Raw genomic sequence first — 23,308 nt, 5'->3', positions numbered from 1 at the left:
AAAAAAAAAAAAAAAAAAAAAAAACGATAAAAAAGATTTTTAAAAAGCCTTGCTTCGGTTCTTAAGGGATATTTGTTTGTTTTAGTTTCAATAAATACAAACGGCCATTCCCATTTGCACATGAAATTAATGAAGATGTATTTATACATTTATGATAATTTAATAGGGATGCCAAAACCGACCACCGAAGCCTAGAACGTATAAATGGTATTTAACAGCATTGATGAGTTAAGAGCATTTACAACATGTAGTTAGCATTCTAGCGTTGTTTGTGAAGGATTATTTGTGGACTTGTATTTTCTATTTGTGTAATGTTCAGTGTATCAACTTATAGGATTTTTGTCATACAAGGCTATTGCGTGCACTCTATGCAATAGAATTTGGGTATAAATGCACTCTTTTTGATTGAAAATGTTTGTCTGCTTATACAAAATCTACAGTACTTGATTGTATTGATACCACATCAATAAAAACTTTCTTGTATGTTGGTGTGAGGCTCCCATTTCTGTCTACCGTATCAGCATGTGGACACCACACTATAAAAAAATCATACAGACATTTAGTGGGATCAACTCATCCTCTCTCATTAACTTAACATAAATATAGTTTTATATTTATAGTTAAAGTTTTATTCAGTTATTTTAAAGTAAAATTTCTAGTATTTACTTACAGAACACTTCAGAACTTATAAACATGAGTCCTGTCTGACTTAAAATGATGAGTTGAATGAAGGTACTGTACAGTTCAATCAACTTATCAACCAACAAATTTAATTTCTAAAAAAACACGATCAGCATATTAGTAGACTTTCTGCTGTGCACTGTTTGAGAGCTAAAATTGCTGTGATCCTTTTTGGGGAAAACACAGATGATGCAAACTTTAAGATAAGTAATGGTCAGTTTGTTTTCACAATAATGAAAATATAGTGAACCATGATGAAGGCAATTTAGTCCTTACCCCCTTATGCTTTATGCTTATCATGTCCTTACACTTAAAGGTACTACAAGGAGTTTTTAATGGGTTATGAAACCATCTCAATTTAATGGTGAGGCCTCTATATGACCTACATAAGCAAACAAGACCATCAGCGAGAAAACTGACTATTTCTATAGATCAGATTTTCCTTGAAATCAGATGAAACCAACCTGTTTACATTTTTCCACTCAATGTTATAGTGAGTCTTACATTAGCCAGTTAAATTGAAGTAGGAAGAAGTTTCTTTTTCCATAATTTCATTTTTGATGTTATATTTTGTGGTTATTGCAATCAAAACACTTCCCTTTTTGTCCATAGGGGCCTCCAACATCAACAAAATATGAAAATTCTGTGTAGTAGCTTTAAATTCACTGCAACAAAGTGAAACACAAACAAATAAAACAAACAGTGAAGAAAGAAGTTCCAACAGAAGCAGCTGCAGATGTAAATTCTTTCTGTGAAATGAAGAAGAAACTGAGAAGTTGTAAAAAGAAATCACACTCTTTTGCAATGTTTATTGGTGTGAAACAAGAGTTGTTGGTTCAAGTGCATATCTTTAGCTTTTTGAAAATATTTCCTCAAGTATGACTGAATTTATATCAAGTTTATTTGACTAGAGAAGTTGATTTTCTTTTTTTTAAAACACTGCAAAATTACCTCAATTTGTCTTTTCAGTTTCAGTCCACTATTTGCATGGCACATTTGGTGTAGAAACCTGTTGCAGGTAAAGGAATGAACACTAGAGGGAGATGTACCGTTATAGGAAAAACTGTCAGGCCTCTACAGCTGTGAGATCCTCGTTTGATCTGCCAGTACGCTCAGAGCCGCACTGACAGGGTTTTACTCGTCAGTTTAGATCACGTTGATAACAAATGTGTGTTAGTCAGTTACTTGGAATGTCAATACATTGCAGATAACACAAAAAGAGTTGAGTTCAAGATGATATGTAAACAATAGTAATCTTTGTCTTAATTTTCCTTGTGTCTGTGTTTCTCCCCGAGAGACGTGCACTCAAATAGTCATACAGTCCTAAATCACCCAAGGGGGGCTTCAGAAACAGAGAGAGATGTGTGTCTAACTGTATCATGCGATAGGCTAGAGATTATAAATATATTGTTTTAGATAGGATACATTTAAGTCGACGTCTCCTATTATAGCTCACTTAACGGTATCCATTTAAAAAATGTGTAAAAAATGCAACATATCGATTTTTTATACACAAAGACGCTCTGACAACTAATAAATAAATAAAAGTTAGATAAATACAAGCACCGTGGACCCACCCTATCTATAATTTAAATACCTCAAGTGGTTGTTTGAGCTACTTGGAATGTGATTGGCTAAAAATGTAAGAAAAAATGTTGTAAAACTACCCACGGACCCAGGGATAATATCGTGCGGTTATTTTCTGGAACTGTCGTCACCATGGTGAGCTGTCACCGTGCACCCGGATTCTTCTTACGTCGTACTGACGCCAGACCCTCTATGCTGCATTCACGTTATCCCGGTAAAATCGTACATCTAGCTGACGACTTGAGAGGACTTGACGTGCACATACGTGCTCTTTTAAGGAGAAGGAGTAACTGCTGCTGGTTTAAGGTTTAACCTAGGGCTGTAAGTTATATATATATATATATATATATATATATATATATATATATATATATATATATATATATATATATATATATATACATATAAAAATGCAATTATTTTTACAGATATTGCGAATTATTTTAACAGATATTCATGACTAGCGGGAATGATCATTTTTGTAGCACAATCTTTACTGAAACAAGCGAACAAACAAACAAAAAACTAAAATTAGGACATCTCTGCAGCGCTACATTACTTCTTTAATGCTGTCTAATGTCTCTGCAGTTTGGATATTGCACTTGGACATACTGTGATTTTGATAATATTTTGATTAACTGTGCAGCGTATATTAAAAGTTATTCCATCTTTTATGCTTCCCTCCAACTGGTGTCAAAGATCCCACAACTATTTTCCAGCGTGGGTTATCGTGCTCATTCCCCAACCATAGTAGACAACGTCAGACACTGTGATTAGGACAAGGTAGTTGAAAATGTTTCATATGTTTGCTCAAAGTACAGTAATACCACACTAAAAGGTTCACAAAACAATATTTATTGTGATATTAAAAACAAGGAAAAATTACAACTTGAAAAAAATGTCCTTGTCCTTGAAGTAATTAATCTATTATGTACAGGCATTTTGTGGTATGAAACTTGTTTTTCCTTTTGACCTTAAGTGCACCTGCTTTCCTTCTTTAATACAAAAATCATATTGGAATATAGTGGAAACAACTAATCTTTTCTCATTAACTTAACATACATATACAAGTTTTATTTATTCAAGTTAGTTAACCTTAACATTTGTTGTATTTCTTTTGGGAACACTTACAAACTTAAAAACGTGAGTTCTTCTAACTTGAAGCGTTTTGATATGAAATTATGAGTTGAATGAATACTACACAGTTCAGGTTAACCAACTCATTAAATTAAATTACATTAGACTGGCAAAGAATTACAACTTGCTGTGTGTTTCTAATATGCTTTAAGATAAATCATGGTTGCTTTTTTCACAGTAAAGAAAACACTGCAAACCATGATGAAGGTAAACTTTTAAGCCAGCCTGGACACTAACTTTTTTTAAATTTAAAACAAATAGTTTATTTGTAGTGACTAAATCCTATAACTTTAGCCACTGCTAAGTGGGTTACAATTGTTTAGACGTGCTCAGAAATATTATGTCCAAGCTCATGTGTGCATTTATTCGTTGTCCACATTCAATAATCTGGCACTATGAACAACTTAACAATAAATAAAATACAACCACAATGTTTTCTGAGTACAGTCAAGAACTGTTTAGCCTGGATGCCTTTTTCTCAAAATTTTGACAGTGTCTAGTCTTTCTGAGTCTCCTTACATTATCTATGGATGCTAAATTTAAAAAAGAGTCCTTGGGGAAAAGACAGAATTGATGCGACTCCAGAGAGATTTTTTTTTTCTTTTTTTGGCCAAAAAAGGTTGCAGACCCCTGCACTAGTCTGTACATGGCTGTGTGTGCGTTCTCAAAATTACAATGCACATGCAGCATACACTCGTATGCCATAGAAAATGACTGTTTTCCCAGTTGTTTCCCACTGTGTTGTCTTGCCACTATCAGGGACTGTCTGGTAATCCGTATATCCGACAGTCCTGAAGGCGTCGACACACCGAGGAGGCTCCTCCCCGACAACAGTTCCCGACCTCCGACGAGAATTCAAGCTGCCACATTGAAGAGGAACAAAAAGGCGACCTGGCAGCGGTTTCTACACTCCCTCCACTTTCTCCGGGGTAGTCACGGGATTTCAATGTTCAGCCTGCTCTTTGTAAGTACCCAATTACCTAACTAACTAAAACTGACCTCTCGGAACTTGTCTCTGATATGATCGCACACGATTGCAACACCACAGACCCGCAAGAGCCTGATTAAAAGTTGGCTTACATATTGTGAGACGATTAGCAACAACACAAGGCAGCTAAAGTAAGTTACATGAGTAGGCGAGCCAGTGTGTAGCCACGTTAACGTTAGCTCGCAGAGCAAAGCTTGGACATACGTACACTGTTGAAAAATGTGTTCAAATCAACCCTCATTATTTTGCCAAGCGGTGTTACCCACCCTCATGCTAGCTAACTCTAATATAGCGATTCTTGACGTATCTGTGGACTGGTTGCTGGGAAATGCCTTGTAGCCTGCTAGCTAATGTAGCTACGTTAGCTTGAGCTATGAGGGCTAAGGCTATTTCCTAGAATTAGAAGAAGAAAACTGACAGCGATTACCAGTATCGGCATGTGGTCACTGGCTTTTATTTGTGTTCTGAAACACAGCTCATTAGGTGTCGTATAACTCCATGTTATTGTCTAAACTCAACGTCGTCGGCAATTTCATAAAATAGGAGCTAACGTTACCCTTAGCTGTGCAATAAGCTTAGTAAAGGCTGCATTTCTCTTGGACAACATCTAGCTTAACGTTAACGCAGCTTTGGTTAACCTTTCAGCCGCTGTCTTGGGTACTGTTCACCATTTCTATGTTTAAAATATAACCATTTGTGGTTGTGATTTCCAGTATTTTCCGGCTACTTCTGGGTGTTTTTAGCGGTGCTCTGAGACGTCGGTAGTTGTGAGAGACTCGGCCGATTGAGCTCGCTGCCTTCCGCCCTTTGTGACAAATCTTGACCCAGAGCATGGTTGACCTATTTATTTGAAGCCATATGCCAAGCTAAGATTTAAATAACAAAACCAAGTGGTTGACAACCGGGGCCGGTTTTTCAAAGACACTTTAGATCAGTCTGTAGTGTTAGACTAGTCTTAATTTTGGTCATAGATTAATCTATTGCAAGTTACACCATTTAACAAAAATAAGAACTGTCTAACTGTAAGATTAAAAAATGATACACCTTACCCTCAGGCTGATTCAGGCTTAAGACCCATGTTACCATGGTAACAATCAGTGCCATCAACCGATCAGTAGCACCCATCAACAAAAAAGAGAAAACATGGTTAATAATTTCTGGCCTGCTAACATTGCTATGAAAAGACCAATGCTTCTCGTGTCTTGTACTATATTTGTATATCTTTCCTGCACATCTTTGCTGCTCCTCTCAACAGTGGGATTAACACTCTTTACTGTCACTGCAATTTTTTCCATATCAGTTTTTTTTGTAATGTTACACTCCTCACTAAACGTTACAAGTAAAATGTCCTTGTAACCTTTGAGATCCTCCAAAAGACAGTTTGTACTGGGGTAAACAGAGCTGAGTGGCTAGATGTGGTCATTCGGATGGCCTTTTTTTGTTTAAAGTTATAATTTATCCAGAGATCATTGTGCCATAGTCCTACTTAAGATGGTCAAACACTAAACTGCTTTGTGTGACAGATGAATTTAGACATCTGTTTTAAGTCTATCTGTTATATCTAAGCCCTAGTTGAAATCTATCTTTGTGAAACTGGCCCCCTATATTTCCTGTCTGTTCAGTCTTATCGTGTCTTGTGTGGCAGTTTATATTGTCAAACCAGTGTTATTATTGTTGACTCATTTAATTCGTCAGCCTTGCATGTAAAAATACAGCCAACACTGGGGTTAGGTGGGGTATAGCCTATAATTTAGCTGTGTCTGGTTTCCTAAAACAGAAAGCACCCAGCCATTGAGCCATGTTGGATGAAGTGAAATGAGGAAATGCACTTGGGGAGGAAGTTGAGTCGAGCAGCTGTGACACTAAAGGCCGCGGCACATTCCCATGCCTCTCAGTTTTCAATTTATGACCTTCCAATGGTTTCAGCCTCCTCTCTGATAGTAAATTCTAGTGGGCAGTGAACTAATACAGATGAATAGCTGTTGAACACTCCTACCTACATGGGTGGATGAGTCAATGAGTAACTGGTGTAACAGGTAAGCTAATTATACATTCCTGCTTATGAGTCACTGCAAGGTGACCTAATTTGTCTGCAGAGAGTATAGGAGACGAGATGTGTTAATACCATCTTTTATCAAAGTAAACTGAAGGCATGGCGGTATTTAGTGGAGGAAACAGAAGAGATTCTTGCAGAATTCTTGCTTCTTAAATTCAAATCTCACAATTGTATTTGCAACAATGATTTGCACTTGCTTTATAAAGAGACTAACATTTCCCAACTCTTACAGAATAGCTCTGAGTCTTTATGCTCTATTTGCATTTTATTGTGGAAGTAGGTCACTCATACTGGTGACCTGCTTTATATTATAGCTAATTGACACATGATGCACAGCCCAATCTAGAAATAGCATAGTTCCTCAGTCCACTCAGTGTGCAGCCTGTAGCCAAAGGCAGGTCAATACAGTGGGAAGCCCTCATTCTTGAGATACTGCACTGCAAGTCAAACTCCTGTTACCTGCGAGTCCACTCTCTGTGCATGTTTGTAAACAATGTCAGGTCAGTAAACCTGGCCTGACATTTTTCACTGCATTCTGACATCTTACAGGTGATGCAGCCCTAGATTTGTCATGAAAACTAACAAGTAGCAAGTAACCACTAATAAATTAAACAATTTATACTCTTTAAAAGTCTTGAATTTAACTTGTTGAAACCTGCAGAAACCCAGATGGCATTGGCTTTATCTAAATTTGCATTGCCTTCTCCCGCTCACAATTTGCTGTGTTAAGATTGAAGTGTGTGGCGTCAGGCCTAAATCTAGCTGGACACCTACATGATATTTTACACCAACAAAAGGGTGGTTCCGCTGTCTACAGGCGGCATTAAAAAAGGCAATGTGACAAGGGAAGTTCTCAGCCTTGGTTACCGTAACTGTGAAAGGCGAGACGGGTGTACAGTAACACGACGCCAGCTTACCGAGGAGGTTACTGGGGGAGAAGAACACCTATGTTGTAGCCTGCTGGCATTCAGCCCATCTAGCCGCAGGGTGGCTGTAAGTGTTGAAAGGTAGGGTTGAAGAGGTCTGTTCCACAGTGACTGGTTTAACAGATTTGGCCAATTTAAAATCTAGTTATGCCCCTAGGTGTCTGGCGTGGTGAACACAAGCTTTGGTTTTTATACGTGTTCGCTTGCTAAGATCCCTGGCTCCGGAGCAATTTTGTTGTGTTGAAATCAGCCCAAAGTGGAAAGCTAGGATTAGATGCCCACACTTTTTTCCTTGTTTTCAAGCCATTAAGAGAAAATCCGTATACAGTATGCTGGTACTAGCAGGGTGTGCGCAGTAAAGTTGAGTGTATAATTCTGCATTAGTAGCCATGGGCACCCACCTTGTGTGTTTCTTGTGCTGTGTATTGGTTAATGAATCATGCCCTGGTCGGCACGGCGTTCGTTTACTGTTGTTGCCACAGCGCTGGGATAAAGCGAAGGCACAGGCTCTGGAGCGCTGGCAGTGTGAGACAGATTGACACCTCTTCTAGATGCTGCTGCAAGGCTGCCTACTGAAACTATAGCAACAGGTAGGAATAGGATCTTGCTTTGTTATTTGTGTTTACAGCTACCTTATGTAGCTACAGCTGCCAGAGCTGCAGTTAACTGGGGAAAACACTGTCCTTTGCCAAACAAGCTATAGTAAAGGGTGATGTTATTGTTATTAGGGCTGTTGTTTGTATGCGTATGTAGCTGCTCACTCTTACTGATCCAGAAAGTGAGCAACTATAGTCCAGAAAATGCTGGGTTGTTGCACATAAACAAGCTTGCTGTGTTTTCCACTGTTTTGCTTCTCAGTGGAGCTTTTTCTTGATTTCCTTAAGAAGCTTATTAACGCAGGAAATGTGTGACTACATTTCAGAACAGACCTCAAACTAATGTGTTCATTGTAGCAAAATCTGCAAAAGATCTAAGATCACAGGATATATTTGACACTCATGGTAAGCGAGTTTGGTTTCATAGGTTAAAAAGTTCCTAGATCATTGTGTGTGTGGGCAGCTGTCTACTCTGAACCTTGACCCTCTTTTAAGCTGCACCTCCTGCTGCGTCTTCTGCTTCGCTCTGTGAATGTTTAAAGAGAGCACCATTGCTCTCCTCTGATCTTCTCACGAGGGACACCAAAACTCCCTACAGGAGCACTTGTTGCTACTGCTGAGGTAATTGTTGGTATGGCAACAGGCATCCCCCCGATGCTGCTGTCAGAGGGCCGAGTTAGTTTCCAAATGTCAGAAGAATTGATGTCGCAGTGGGACTCTGCACCTCTCGGCAAAAATGTGAGCAGACATTCTCCTGTCTGGGTCTGTCTGTTGCTGAGTGTCGGCCTCCTGTACTGAAACTTGTTTTCGTTGTAGACTGTTGTGGAAATTTGCACAATTTTTCCCCTGGGTTGATTTCAGTCATAGTAAAGGTGTCCTAAATTGAATCTAGCACATATTTCTCACATCTGACATATTTCTGAACCTCACAAATATCAAGTTTACACACAAGTAAAACTAGTTTATCTCTACAAGAAGTGGCTGCCTGTTGTTTGCACTGGGATGCCAAAGGAATACCTTGTGCGTGCAGATCTTCGCTCTACCTACCTAATTTCTTGTTTACCGTCTGTTTTAGTGCTTACTATCCATGCTTAATTGATGTGTTGGCAAACAGGTAGAGGTGTGGCTTTCTGCCATGATGTATTTGTCTGTCTAAGCTTGATGTGATGTTGTCCTGGAGCCGATTTGGGGATTGTGACATGAGATTATGACTTAATCAAAGGAGCTCAGAGATGGCTGAATATAGTCCCTCGACCCATATTCCTGATCAAAATAGAAAACTTAGTAGAAAACAAAAGGGACGATTGTCATTCCAAACACTCAGTAGTCGTAGGGCTGGGCAATATATCGATATAATTTCAATATCGTGATATGAGACAAGACATCCTCTGTTTTTGGATATAGCAATATAATGGTATGGTCTAAGTGTTGTCTTTTCCTGGTTTTAAAGGCTGCATTACAGTAAAGTGAAGTAAATTTTTTAACTAAATAGACTGCTCTAGCTGTTATTTTCTTTTATCCACTTAGTCATTATAACGACATTACTAATGATATTTTCATAAAATATTAATAATCAGTCATCCAGACAACATTGTTGCAATATTAATAGATATATATCAAAGTATTTGGTCAAAAATGTTGTGATACTTGATTTTGTTTTTAATGGTATGTCAGTTTAGAGAAAATGTGTATGTCGAGATACATGTTGTACATCGAATAGTCTAAAAATGTTGAGATATTATTTATAAGCTATATTGCCCAGCCGTAACTTAGAGGCTTGTGGAAAGTGATAGCAGTAGCTTCCTCCCTTCTGATGACTTACCTTAAACTGTGACTAAATTGCAACATCATATCCGTAGTTGTTCTGAATGGATGGGTTTCTGGTCATTTAGTGATCCATTGAAACATTAGGGAAATGTTCAAACGACTGAGGCTCAGGCAGGTTAAAGTGTGAATCATTTGGCCTCCAACTAAGGATGTTTCTTTTTTATTTATATGTAAACAATTTGTTTCCCAATTCTATGGACAAAGGATAATTGGTTTCCTCCATATGACAGTGCAAACCTTTTAAAGACAAAATCTTTGTCCTCGTCTCTCTATTTCAGTTGTTTGCTTATTGTCATTAAGGGCTACAATTTCCAGGCTGCAATTACTCCTCAACAAGTCACAGTAGTCTGCAATTTTCTACAATTGCTGGGCGAGACTACAACAACTGGTCCAGTTTTCTAGAGGCTCAGCATTGGACTGAAGAATATATTCATAAAATGATTCTAAAATATATGGAGATAATTGCAGTCATGACAGTGCTGCTGTGTTTTTAAATAATCAAAATGTAGTCAGCAACCTGTTGCATTGTTTGTAACTTGAAGGTGCTGGCAATGAAAAATGAGTGATTAAAAAAATCATGCTGTTGTATTTTGTATCTTGTACAAAACTATCACAAATATGTAGTTAATATTTGATATTTCGTCCAGCCTTTGTTGAAGTGTATTTTTGGCAGGAACACTTGTTTGTGTTGAGAGCCCATCTTACCTCCTTTGGCTCCTTTGTCAGCAGAGAATCTGTGTCCCTTTGTGTTCTCACTCTTAATCCTTATTCAAATTATAATCAAATGTCAGCGTTAGGTCTGACTTTGTTTCTCTTTCAAACGCAATTGTTCAGATGCCGGTATTAGATTTTGTGTAAAGTGTAATTAGAAGTGCAACTAGGCCACAGCGAGGACAGAACAGGCCTTTGTTTGGATATGTTTTCCTCTTTTCATTCCCATTTCTAAGGTACTGAGCCCTGGTCTCTTTCAGTCCTTTCCAGAGACGGATCAGTCCTTCTCCCCCCCCCTCGCCCTCCCCCTAAGCGCTATCAGAGGCCTTTGATCGTCACACTGTTTATCTGTGCTCACTCAGAGGCTGCAAAGCAGTGTGATAAGTGGGCTTTGCCATGTGCGAGTGCGTGTGTAGGGGGTGTTCGTCTGTTCATGGAAATATGGGGGGTTACGTATTCGCTCACCTCCCCTCACCAGCCAGCATGGTCACAAAAAGCCAGAACAACAAGTGCTCGGTGGGAAGATAGCTCCTGTCTTCTGGGAATAGAGAGAGGTAACCTGTTGGGCTGAATAGGGAACAGAATGAGGATGTCCACTTACCAAAGTGTCAACAATTTAAATGGGTAGTAAAACAAATGCCTCTATAATCTCTTTCATCACTTTAAACTTTTGACATTTCCAGTAAAATAATTTGTGTTTTTCTCAATTTGTATAGAAATGTGAACAACAAATAGTCTAAATACGAGTTTGGCACAACATCATAAGCACTAAAACCCACAACAAATATACACTGTTAAGGTGCACACCCATGTACAGCAACATAACACATTGAGCGACTGTGGAAGGAGAATAGAGTCAGCGATAAAGTGGATCTAATCAAGAGGAAGAGGCACACATCATAGCAGCGTTTCACAGCCTCTATCATGTGGACTTGGTTTTGCTGTCTCAGTTCTGACAAAGCACTGAACCAAACTGTGCATAATACACAGATGGCATCTGGGAAGACAGAAGAATGTTTGAACCTTCGAAAAACAACATAAAATTGATCAAAAGGAACCAAAAATGGAGTGGCTTAACAAACATGTTGATCATAAGTGATCTTTGAAGTACATATCACCTCTGTTTTAAAATGATCTGACCCATACGTTACTACCTGCTCATTTATTATGCAGTAGGATATCCCCCCAAAAAATGGTTGAATAGATACACGTTTGTCATTTTAAACCAACAATCGCTAATTACTGATTATTTTTTCTTATTCAATCATATAACAATGAATTTACGTAAAATACATATCAAAAACTTGTCTCATTAATATTTCAATATTTTATTCAGTCATAAACTTGAAAAATAGACACACAAAGCACATTAGAATAATGATAATAGTGACATATTTTAAATTTAAGTTCCACCCTGTTTAGTAGACTCCATGTCAGATTCCTGATGAGAGAATTCTGACCTCAAATCAAAAAAAGTTATAATATAATTTAAAGAAGTCAAGTCTTCACTGAACTGAAAAAAAAAAACTTAAACTGGTTTTGACATGGAGTTATTTCATCACTGGAGTCATATGCAGGTAAGATGATCTAGTGTGTTTTTGCATCAGTGTGTGTCAAAGAAAATACTTTTTGTGTTTTTCTGGCAACTGAAATTAATTACAGACAGTTGTAAATGTTAGTTTTACCCATTTGTGTTTGTGTGTAGCTGATAAAATGAACAGAAGGTACCAATTGGCGGAATTAACACCTTTTAGATGACATGTGGTTTAAAGTTAACAGCAGCGGTGCAGACATCACTTTGAACATGGGTGCAATGAAGAAACGTCTAGAAAATCTATTTATAACAAACGTTTTCATGTCAAGGACCTCCCACAATAGATGCACATTAGATCATGGACCCCAAGGTAATCAATTAGTTGTCAAGTATTAAGTTAATTGCCAACAATTTTGATAATCATCTACTAACCAGTTGGAGTAAAGAAAAGAAAAGGAAAAAAAGAAAAAAGTCATAATTCCAGAGTTCAGCTTTTTAAATGTTTTTTTCCTCTTCTGTGACAATAAACTCACTATCTTTGTGTCATGGACAAAACAAGACATTTGTGGACGTCATATTAGGCTTTGAAAAACACTGATCAACATTGTTCACCAGAATATAATCTACAGAATAATCAACAATAAAAATAATCGTTAGTTGCAGCCCCAAAAGAATCCTCCTGAGTAATTTTTAGGTTTGAAGATAATAGAATCAATCCCATTTCTTTCCTTGTTCTAAGTTAGAAAAAAATAGTTTAAAAAAACAGTTAAAAAGCTAAAATATACTATTGTACATCTCCTATTTTTGCTAGGGAACACCTACAACCCACTCAAGGGCCCCTGATGGTCCCCAGACCCAAGTTTGTAATCCACTGGTTTACAGTAGTGATATTTTGGACTGTCCTTTTTTGTTCATACACACCAGAGCCATGAGTCATTCTTAGAGAAACTACCTAGAATTTAAACTGCCGGTAAGCTTATCAATATTTTAAGCCTATCAACTTAAAAGCTCTGTATCAGTATGTCAGAGTCAAAGTTATTCTCGTCAGGGCATCATGTTATATCACAGCTTGTACTGTCTTTATTTACAGCCATTTGCGAAACCTATTTTGAACCCTTATTTTAAGAAGTCGGCTTTCCTTTGAAATTGTGCATTACATCTGCATTGTTTGAAGTTTTGTCTGAAACAAAATACATATAAAATTGCTAATGGAGCACTAATAAACAGTATACCATCAATCTGGCCCTACAACAGCATTCTCTTTTAAAGACTCATCCACACCTCTGTACAGCATTCCTGTTGTGTGAGTGGGCACACTGGTTTTAAGCCATTTGTCAGCAGAGTTGCCCTTTGATGTTTCTCTTCCTTTTATTGCATGCCCTCTCTGGATACTTTCACTATTGTTTTGAGCAGGATAAAACTGTGTGCACAGGACTAGGTGAGATGTTGTGTGTTCAAAGAGGTCTGCCCAGGTTGGAGGGATCTAACTTGCGGGCAGCCCTGAGGGTTCAAGTGTTGCATTCATGGAGGGTCATTCTGTACCCCGAACTTATTTCTAGCCTTGATCAAACACAGTCCACCCACATACAGGCTATAATAGGATGGAATTTTTTTTCTTAACCAACAAGTCGATAAGAAAAGTCTTTACAACGGTGTTTATATATACTCTTCAGTGTTGCAATTTTAGTTTTCATTTTGTCAACAATGCAAATCTTTCTGTCATTAATTGTCATAATGTGACAACAAACCTTTTGGCTTGCAGGTATTCAAAGGTATTTCCCAAGCACACTGTTAAATGTTTGTGGCTCTATTACCACATTTGAATTTTGGACTGAGAGTACTGTGCTCTCTTACACCAAGGAGATGTCTTGCCTTGTGGTTTTCTTTTGAGTCTTTTTCAAAGTACTACTACCCGAAGTTGGGAACCTGTTTATCTTGGGGGTCTGTGGTAATAGCCCTGTGAAAAACACAGGTTTATTATATTTCAGACCGAGACGGCCGCAAGCCTGAGTCAGACTGTCTGTGCATGGTTCCACCTTGACACAGGTAAACACAGACGTGACCAGTTGTGACTCATGTCCCAATTATAATGCTCTCATTAGGTGACTGGGTCTGAAGAGCAGGTGGCCTATTATTTTTGATCATACTCACTAATCCTTTTTTTTTTCTGTAGGCTTACTGCTTTTTTGTCCGTCCATATATCCATGTACAAACATACTAAGACTGAAGTTTTTAGTTTTAGTATAGACTACAACCACATTCACTGTACACCATGTCTGGACCTGGACAAGAAATGACCGAATTTGGTTTTGAATTGTTTAAATTTTCCTCAGTATATATGGTACTATTTACCTGTTTTTGAAGAGACCAAGGACATTTTTCGGCATGGTAAATTCCATCCATTTATTTATAGTAGTGTGTTAACTTTTTTTTTTTTTTTTTTTTAAGATTTGTTTTTAGGCATTTTTGCCTTTTTTTGATAGGGACAGCTGAAGATATGACAGGAAAGGTGGTAGACACAGAGAGGGGATGACTTGTAGCAAATGGCCACAGGCGGGAGTTAAACCGGCGGATGCTGCAGAGGGCCATCAGCTGCAGCAAATGGGGTGCACACTCCACCAAGTGAACTATAGTGGCGCCCCAGTGTAATAACATTAAATTAATAAAGCTGTTGTTTTCTTTTTTGTTTTTTTGTTTTTTTATATCATTAAAAAAGTTGTTTGTCAACAACAGCCTTTCCAAGAATGAAAAATACACATTAGATAACCTTGTAGAATAGTCCAGTCATGGCTAAAAGGGTGTATACCAGTAGTGGGACCTGTTGTGTTTTGCAAGTCACAAGTTAAGCCCCAAGTCTTTGCACTCTGCACACAAGTTCCAACTCAGCAGGCAGTTCCCAAGTCAAGTTCCAAGTCAAGACTGACAAATCTTATGTCCTAAACTTTGATTTGAGTTTTAAACAAGTCTTAGTTTAACATTGTGTTTCGAGCCTCATTGATTTACAAAATAAGCTTGCTATCTCTGTTAATATTAGCCTCGACTTACTGTTCTTTGTCCAACTTCAAATATTGAATGAACTTGGAAGTTACTGCTTCTCCATCTGTAATTTCCAACCCACATTTTATTATCACATATTTATTTTTTTATGGACTACCTTTTTTATGGACTACCTTTTTATGGACTACCTGGTGCTCAGTAATTGAATTTAATGTTAGTTTGTAGTGGCTCACTCCTCCAATTTGATGGGATGTTGTTGAATTGGTTTAAAACAAAGTGGATTTGGGGATTGTGGGAATTTCAGTGTCGACTTGCTGAGAATAATAGTTAACTCAATAATGGTTTAACCGATTTAGGAAATGAAGGGAAATTAATTAATTTGTCACATAGTTATTGAATAACATACTCTATAGGCTTGATGTAATGGATTAAGCATTTTCAAATCAAAAGGCTCAAGTTCAAGTGAAGCCACAAGTCACTGGTGTTCTAGTTCATGTTGACGTTTTTTATTTATTGAGTGTTTAAATTTGTGATTTTAGTGTAACTTGAAATCACACCTCTGGTAAATTGTTGTATAATACAATGATGGCACTGTGTAACCTTGTACAACCATATTAATTGAAAGCCAAAGTAAGCCAAAATCTTTGAGAAGTACTATACATCTTACAATACAGCACATTTGTTGTGTAACATAACGAAAATGCACTACAACACATTTCTAGTGAATATTTTACTTTGTGACACACATGAAAGTCCTCTAAATCCAGTCTCTGTATTGCTGGTTGTAGCTATAGATTTGTTTTCATGTGCTTTAAGAAGAGGGCAGTGTGTTGAAACATCTACCTGTTTGTCACTGGTCAAACAGTATTCTTAAGTCTGAGGTTTGGTCAAGGTGCTGCTTGTATTGCTTGCAACGCTTCTCACACAGCTTTAAGTGTTGCCACACCAGCCCTTTCCTGCCCTCATGGCAGGTGAAGTAAAGGTGCTGTTCTCAGAAAAGTTTTGAATGGATGAGAACCAGCTCTTCCCTGATGCAGGGCTACATTCTAAGAAATCCATAGGTGGGCACGTTATCAGAATTCAGTCAACAAAGCTTGAGGCCACACAGAATCCACTGGCTTGATGTATCACTTTCAGCCTGCAGCTCACAGGAGGCACAGCAACAGTTCAGGATCTCTGAAGTTCATTTTGCATATGAGTCTCTATCTCTCAGTGCTGTCTTGTCCCAACATGCCTGGGGATTTTAGTGTGTTGGTTGTTACACTAGATAAACTGGTAAGGCTCAGAAAAAGGATTATGCTTAACCAGTGTAGCTCATTGAAGTTCTGTATGTGTGTTTGATTTCTTGCTTGCCTGTCTGTTTGTCTTTGTGTGTTTTCAAGCATGACTGAGGGTGAGGGAGAGTTGTGCAAACTGCTTGTGTACTGTTTGCTGAATGGTGTGGTGACCTGTCACCATACCCCACATTAACAGGTCCCTTCAGTCTTGGCTTGTGTCCTGAGAGCCCATAGCATGCTTTTGTTTTTACTGAGCAGGAAGTTATTCTCTTATGTTGGGACCAGGGCTTTGAACTAAGAGGTTTTTGGAGATTCTACTGAAGGTGTGCTTTTAATTCAGACAGTCTTAATCTGTGGATTGATTGGCATACTTTAACATGAATCCCCATAGAACAACTGTGTCAGTTGGAAACACTGGACACCTAAGATGCTTTAATTTTAATATTATTACTTGGGACTAGGGCTGGTGTGATTTGTCAACGTAATCAATGTCATCGATTACGAAAATACATTGATTTGCGTAGCGTGCATCGATGCATCACTGTGAACTGCTAGTGTCACAAGTGTCAGAGAGCAAGCCTCGATGATATCATCTGAAGTGTGGGAGTATTTTAGAAAGAGATGCAACAGTTTGGCTCTTTTTAGCTCCGCAAACTGGGCATGACTTATTACACTGGGACAACTGCTCCACAGTGCTGGAAGTGAAGCAACCTGTCCTCCTGCAGCTGCAGCAACAGCACTGTCCTGTTTGTGTCAGCACCCAAACATGATGTATCAGGATTATCAACATGTGGAACATGTTTCTGTTGGCAGAAGTCACTTTAAATTGATTTTCTAGATGATAACTTAGCACCATGCTACATCTAAAGGTGTTATTCTCCTGTTTTGTACTTTCTGTTCACTTTATCAGCCAGGTATGAGACAGAAATGGCTAAAACCAGCATTTAAGACTGTCTGTAATTCATTTCAGTTGGAAGAAAAATGACGGAAAGTATTTTCTTTGGCCCACAGTGATTAAAAAATACACTGGCAGCGATCATCTTACCTGCATATGACTCAGTGATGAAATAACTCCATGTCATAACCAGTTTAAGTTTTCAGTCAAAATACTGATCATCCAGTTCAGTGAAAGGTTGACAGTGATTAGTTCTTAAATTAATATGCATCATAGCTCCTTTTGAATTTGAGGCCCAATATTTTACTGATCAGGCATCTGACATTGAGTCTGTTAAACAAGGTGGCCACTATTATCATTCTTCTAATGTGCTTTATATATATCTATTTTTCAGGCTTATGATTGAATAAAATATTGAAATACTAATTAGATAAGTTTTTAATATGTATTTTAGGTAAATTCATTGTCATATAATTGAATAATTTAAAAAAAAAGTCAGATTAATTGTTAAATTAATAGTTTTAAAAAATAATCGATTGGTGCAGCCCCATGAAGGACATGCAGAAAGAGATGAAACCAGTTGTGTGTGCATGTGTGAGTGTGGCAGCTGCACCTTCACACTAGGCTAACTTCTTTTTTTTTCTCAGAACAGCACAGGTTTTCACCTAATATGTGTTTTGCGCTGCAGTCTTAAGGCATGTTATCAGACCGTGAAAGTATTCTCATCGCACACATCATTGGGATTATGGTTGCCCTCAACTACACATTTTCTCTAGTCAACCAGTAGTTGCCAGTTCAAGCCATTAATTGACAAGTTGTTGCACATTTATGATATTAATTTAATTACTTAAATATACTATATATTTTTGGGGCATGAAGCGAGCTCTCTGTTAAATACTAAAAGTAAATGTGGATGTGTTGGAACAGTCAGTAATGAGACATTTTGGTAACTTATTTTGACACAGTATAACCTCATTGTTCAAAACAAAGGGATAAATAACCTCAAGCATCACAAACAAATACTTGCAGGCTTGTCAACATAATGGATGATGTATACTTAAAAGTTAACTCTCTACAAACTTGCTCTTCAACTGCTTCATGCCTCCTGTCCCTGCCTGAACCTGCTGTGTTTTCATCGTCCCTGGAGCCAGAGTCCTGGTTGGAGCCACTGTAACATTACATCTCCTTGGTACTGTACTCCCAGTTGCCAAACCAGCCTCCATCAGCCTCAAATGTTGTATCCCAATGTAATAGGATGACTAACTAGCTAATGGCAGCTACAGCAGTTACCAACAGTGTGCCAGTGACTTCAGTGTTACAAGAGAAAAGGTCAGTTTTGCAACAATTCCTCAGGCCTAACAGCAAGACGCAGCTCCTGAATGGAATTTGAGGTGTGTGTTTATTTTTCTGCTGCTCACAAATAAATGAAAACTTGGTCAACTTAGACTTTTCTCACCAACTCTCACCGCAGCCTTAATTGTGATCAAAAAGTGGTCTTCCATGCTGAAGCCATACTGTAGAACTGGTGACCATAGTGTGATTCTTTCAACAGACGATGTTAATAAGCTTTCAGTGTTTGCAGTGGTTGTCCTTCAAGTTTGATAATATTCTCTGACGGTGACCCCATACCACTGTTTTGAGGTTTGTCCAAAGACTGCTTGTCTGGCTCACACCCAGTTTGACACCAACTTTCACACTTGACCAAATGAACCAAGGTCTGCAAAAATGCCCTTGGGTCTAAACCTAACCAACTGTCTCAAGTGTGAAAATCGCCCTAAAAGTAGGCATGCATCTGTCACTACGGTTGTTCCAATAGTTTTGCTCTGCTCAAGCCAATGAAATCCCAAACTGGTATAGCCCCAGCACTCTCCAAACAATGTGAATGAATAGAGCTTTCCTCATCTCTTGTTGGTGCGAGCGCAGAGTTTGAGAAGAGTTCCCAATTTGAGGTGCGATCCGCCCACCCAGCCTATCAGCAGCATTGACGTCACTGCAGGCAACCAGCTGGACCATTGGGCAGGTGTGATCCTCCGTTTTATCTCAGCAATAGTCACTGCCAAGTTTTTGGCTTGACTTTTTTTGGCTTTCTTTCTCCCTTGTTTAATTTTTGCTTATCCATTGTTATGTCCATTCATGATTTTCCTTCACATCTTACCAATTTCTTCATGTTACTATTCTTTTGTCCCTGCTGTCTTTGACATTTCCAAGCATGTCTCTTATCTTTTATTTGGCATTTACAAAGGCCACAGGAATGAAGACATGCCTTTGTGACACATGGCCCCATTTCTGTTCCCACTGATACAAAGTTTGCTGTCAGTGGTTTCACTCAATTATCCAGCAAAATTTTAGGGCTGGGGTGATCCACTTATCTCCCAATTTGATACTATAACAATTGCAATTCCTAATTATTGCAACTCTACAAGTGTTGTGATTTCTATATTATGATTTATTGCTATTTTTGTTTTTTAACATGTAGATAATGCATGATATTTCAGTCATCCTTTGAGTTTTATTTAAGCAGAATCATTTCTACACTAGATATAAAAGTAGTAAATAAAAACTATAAAAGTAGTAAACTGCTGCATTTAACAGCAAGCTGAAAAAATCCTACACATTTCAGATCAATGCTAGCTATATCAGACAGATTAAAGGAAAATGCTGCACTCTCCTGCCCCCTTTTTATTAATGCATGTGTCTATTTGTTTTTATGGAGAGTAGACAAGACAGTAAAAGGAGAAGTGTGTGCACTGGGTGTAGCAAGCAGGTGGGTCTGTGAGGCAAGATTGTCAGAGCCTTTATCTTTCTCGTGCAGTCCATGCTTCTCTCACTCCATCAGGGCTTTCTTCGTCCTGCCCTGCCTCCTCCCTGCACTGTCCATTCTGCTGTGGATGACAGCCCCCCCCCCCCCCCCGCCGCTCCGCTCCTTGACTCCACTCCCACACAGCAAAGTAGCCCTCCAGCTGCTTCAAGGCAGTACAGTCTGGTCATGCCCAGTCTGGCTCCAGACAAAACATCAGCGAGACTCAGGCACAACCTCAGACCACCAGACATGGTTGCATGTAATACTAACAAGGGGTGAAGAAGATGGACTCAGACATTCCACGTTCTGTGTGACGTTTGCCACCATGCCTGTCCAGTCTGTATATTCAGCGTGCAGACATTTGGGCTCATTTGCTTGTGTGTGTGAGTGTGTGTTTTTCTTTCTAATTTTAGAACAACCCCCCTTGCCCTCTTGGCAAACATATTGCCCAAGCCAGCTTGTGACTGTCACCATGCTTATTGGTGTACATAGTGGATGTATATAGTAGTGGTGGTGTGAAAGTGATGACCATTGGCCACCTGACAGGCATCAGATATCAACAAGAGCTGCCCACAGCCTGAGCTTGACAAATAAGGAGTCCCATGGCAATAAGTTCTTAACAATATGAAAGGCTTTCAATTAACATTACCAGTGTAGCGGTTTTCTCTGTCTCTGTGCACTTTAGCTGTGGTAACGTTACAGCCACAGCAGTGCTCCAATCTATTGCTGATATTGTGAGCTTTGTCAATGGAAAATATTAATCATATAATCTTCTACCGTATAAACATGATAATGAACTGCTGCCTCATCTCTTACACTTATATCACACTACAGTTGAATATGTTTCTCATTCAATTTGATATTAAGCCTGACATGGCTTTATATTTTGCCGGGCAGACTGCTGAATCACCCTAAAATGATGAGTTAGCAGCTGCAGAATACCCATGCCCTGATTCCCATTCTTTTGTGACCTTAATCACCTGTGTAGGTTTACATGTCCTTTACTGTTCTAAGATATTGCGGTCCTTATCAGGTAGTACTGCGACTCCCTGCTCTTTCACACTTTCAGTCTTGGAAGAGGCCTTGTCCTCTTGTGTCTTGATACTTTGCAGAACCGTTTTCCTCTACATATTGGCCTCTCATCCTCACGCAAACACAGATTTAGATCACTAAGTTTTATTTATTTTTTTTAAACGCCTTCAAAAGTACAGATTTTTTAAAACTTAAGTTATAGTAGATCAGTGTGTACATGTAAAACGGAGCATTTTGGAAACAGTGATGCCATCACATGAATTTGCACATGCCCATTGTTGCTTTTTATTTTTTTTTAATGAGCATGTCCCTGAAACAACAACAACATTGCCAAACTACTGGTTTGTTTGGAGTTGCACTGCCAGGCCTTGTGTCGGAATGAAGGTACAAGGTTTCCCCCAGCAAAGTTGTTAGCCCACATGGCAAGTACCTTTTAAGTGGGTCTGGTGTCTTTTGACTGGGGCCAGGTGTTGGTCAGCAACAGATTGATGGCAGTATTAAAGTAGGGCTTTTTAATTTGTATTATAACATAATCATGAATGGAATCATGGCATTGAGAAAAGCCTTAATGGATTTCAAAGGGTCCTACATTTAAAAACATATTCAAAATACATCCCCTAAAAATAAAACTCCCCGATGCTTAGGCTGGGTGGGTGGGGGCAGCTTGTACCTGCTGTGCCACCAGACTTGCAATACACTGGGGAAAACTCTGTGTTAAATAAATGTGAAGCAATAGATGTCTGATAACTGTTGTTTGTTTTTAACTTACTACTGCCAAAGCAATATAAGCTTATTCCGGATGCTTCACAAGTATTTGACCTGTCACTGATGTAGACATGCACTGCATACCCAAAATGTGTACCATTGTTCAACAGGCTTGTATGTGAATTAAGGGTATATATGTTTTCAAATGCACTGCTCAGCACATTTCACATCAGTCCCTTCTTGGCCTGCTTGCCAGTTGGACACAAGTGAAAACAAGCAAAGTTAAACCGCTTATATTTCGATTGAAGCATTATTGACATCATGCCAGAGCTGCTGGGATATTTATGCCTGCATACTGTCCACTGCTTGCATACTATATTTCATCTGAAATGGTATGCACCTTGTGTACTATTGGTGACACACTAAAAAAATCTTCTATACTGGTTTAGTATACTAAATAGCATGTTAGTATGCAATTTCAGATGCAGCTTTTATCTTTGTAGAGGCAGAAAATATCCTTTTTAAAAAATATTCATATATATGTGGACAGGGCCTGACTCTCCTTCTGTTCTTTCTCCTCAGCCACTCTAGGAGATTTCTGGGAGAGCCCAGCTCATCTGGGAAGTTCTCCCTATTAACTCTGTCAGTCCCCCTCCCCACTCTCTATGTCCCACCACTGTCTCCCTCCTTGCAGTGCTACTCAAACAGTAGACCACGTGATGAGAAACGGGGCACCAAGGGAGCTTTCTCTGGGCCATTGCATGGGCCTCTGCCTTTACTCCACGACCTTTCTCCCAGTTTAGTATATATACTTGTACATAGACAGACACACATGCACAAAAGGCCGGATGCAGCTTTACACAGAAGTAAATCATTGTTTCTTTCAAATGTGTTTAGTTTAGATGTACCTGCCACAGCTGGAGAAGTTAGCCGTAATTGTACTCCACCACCATCAGTGATGGGATGCTGCACATTGGATATGTTTTTGTACTTTTCATACTTCATTTCATACTAGTAGAGTCGGAATGGGCTATCATCAGTAAAGTCAGTTATCAGTAATCATCAGTATTATTTATTTATTTATTTTTTTGGTTGAATTAGTCATTGTATTTTGAGATGTTGTGACATTCTGTTTTGTGCAGCCATGCCAAGATAATCAATGCGATGACTTGGGGTTGAGATAGTAGTTGAATAATGACAGTTTTCATAATCGTTTAAGGAGTGTTTTGTGGTCTGAGCTCCTCAGATGTGAATATTTGCTGGGTTTTTGAGTCGCCTGTTACAGTAAACCTATCTTTGGGTTGTGGACATGGCAAGCAATTAAAAATATAACCTTTGGGAAATTGCGTGCAGCCTTCTCAGTATTTTTAGACGCTTAAGACCAAGGCCGGAAAGTGACTGTATGATTTAGCGTACGTTGTTTGAGTTCAGCTTAAACAGTCAAATAATGGCATATCACCCATTCATGTTTGGCTCAGCTAAAGGTTGCGGACTTGTTCTCAGTCTACAGTTTTCAAGCCTTTTGTATACATGCTTCTTGTTTCCTGTGTGGTTAAACA

At 38.7% G+C, this 23,308-nt stretch overlaps 1 protein-coding gene across 1 annotated transcript in view; it reads left to right on the top strand.

Annotated features, from left to right (window-relative positions):
- The first annotated feature begins 4,214 nt into the window (after positions 1–4,214).
- Positions 4,215–23,308, top strand: part of ptp4a2b (protein tyrosine phosphatase 4A2b) — a 31,256-nt gene continuing 12,162 nt past the window's right edge. Inside the window, exon 1 of the mRNA XM_084738508.1 lies at positions 4,215–4,369. The gene's annotated coding sequence lies outside the window, so the exon portion shown is untranslated. The remainder of the gene's footprint in view (positions 4,370–23,308) is intronic.

This window comes from Lutjanus erythropterus, chromosome 16, assembly GCF_056507025.1.
Source record: "Lutjanus erythropterus isolate fLutEry1 chromosome 16, fLutEry1.hap2, whole genome shotgun sequence".
In the NCBI taxonomy this organism is placed as follows: domain Eukaryota; kingdom Metazoa; phylum Chordata; class Actinopteri; order Lutjaniformes; family Lutjanidae; genus Lutjanus; species Lutjanus erythropterus.
Note: the sequence above shows the minus strand (reverse complement) of the source record. Positions and strands in the feature narration are given on the sequence as shown.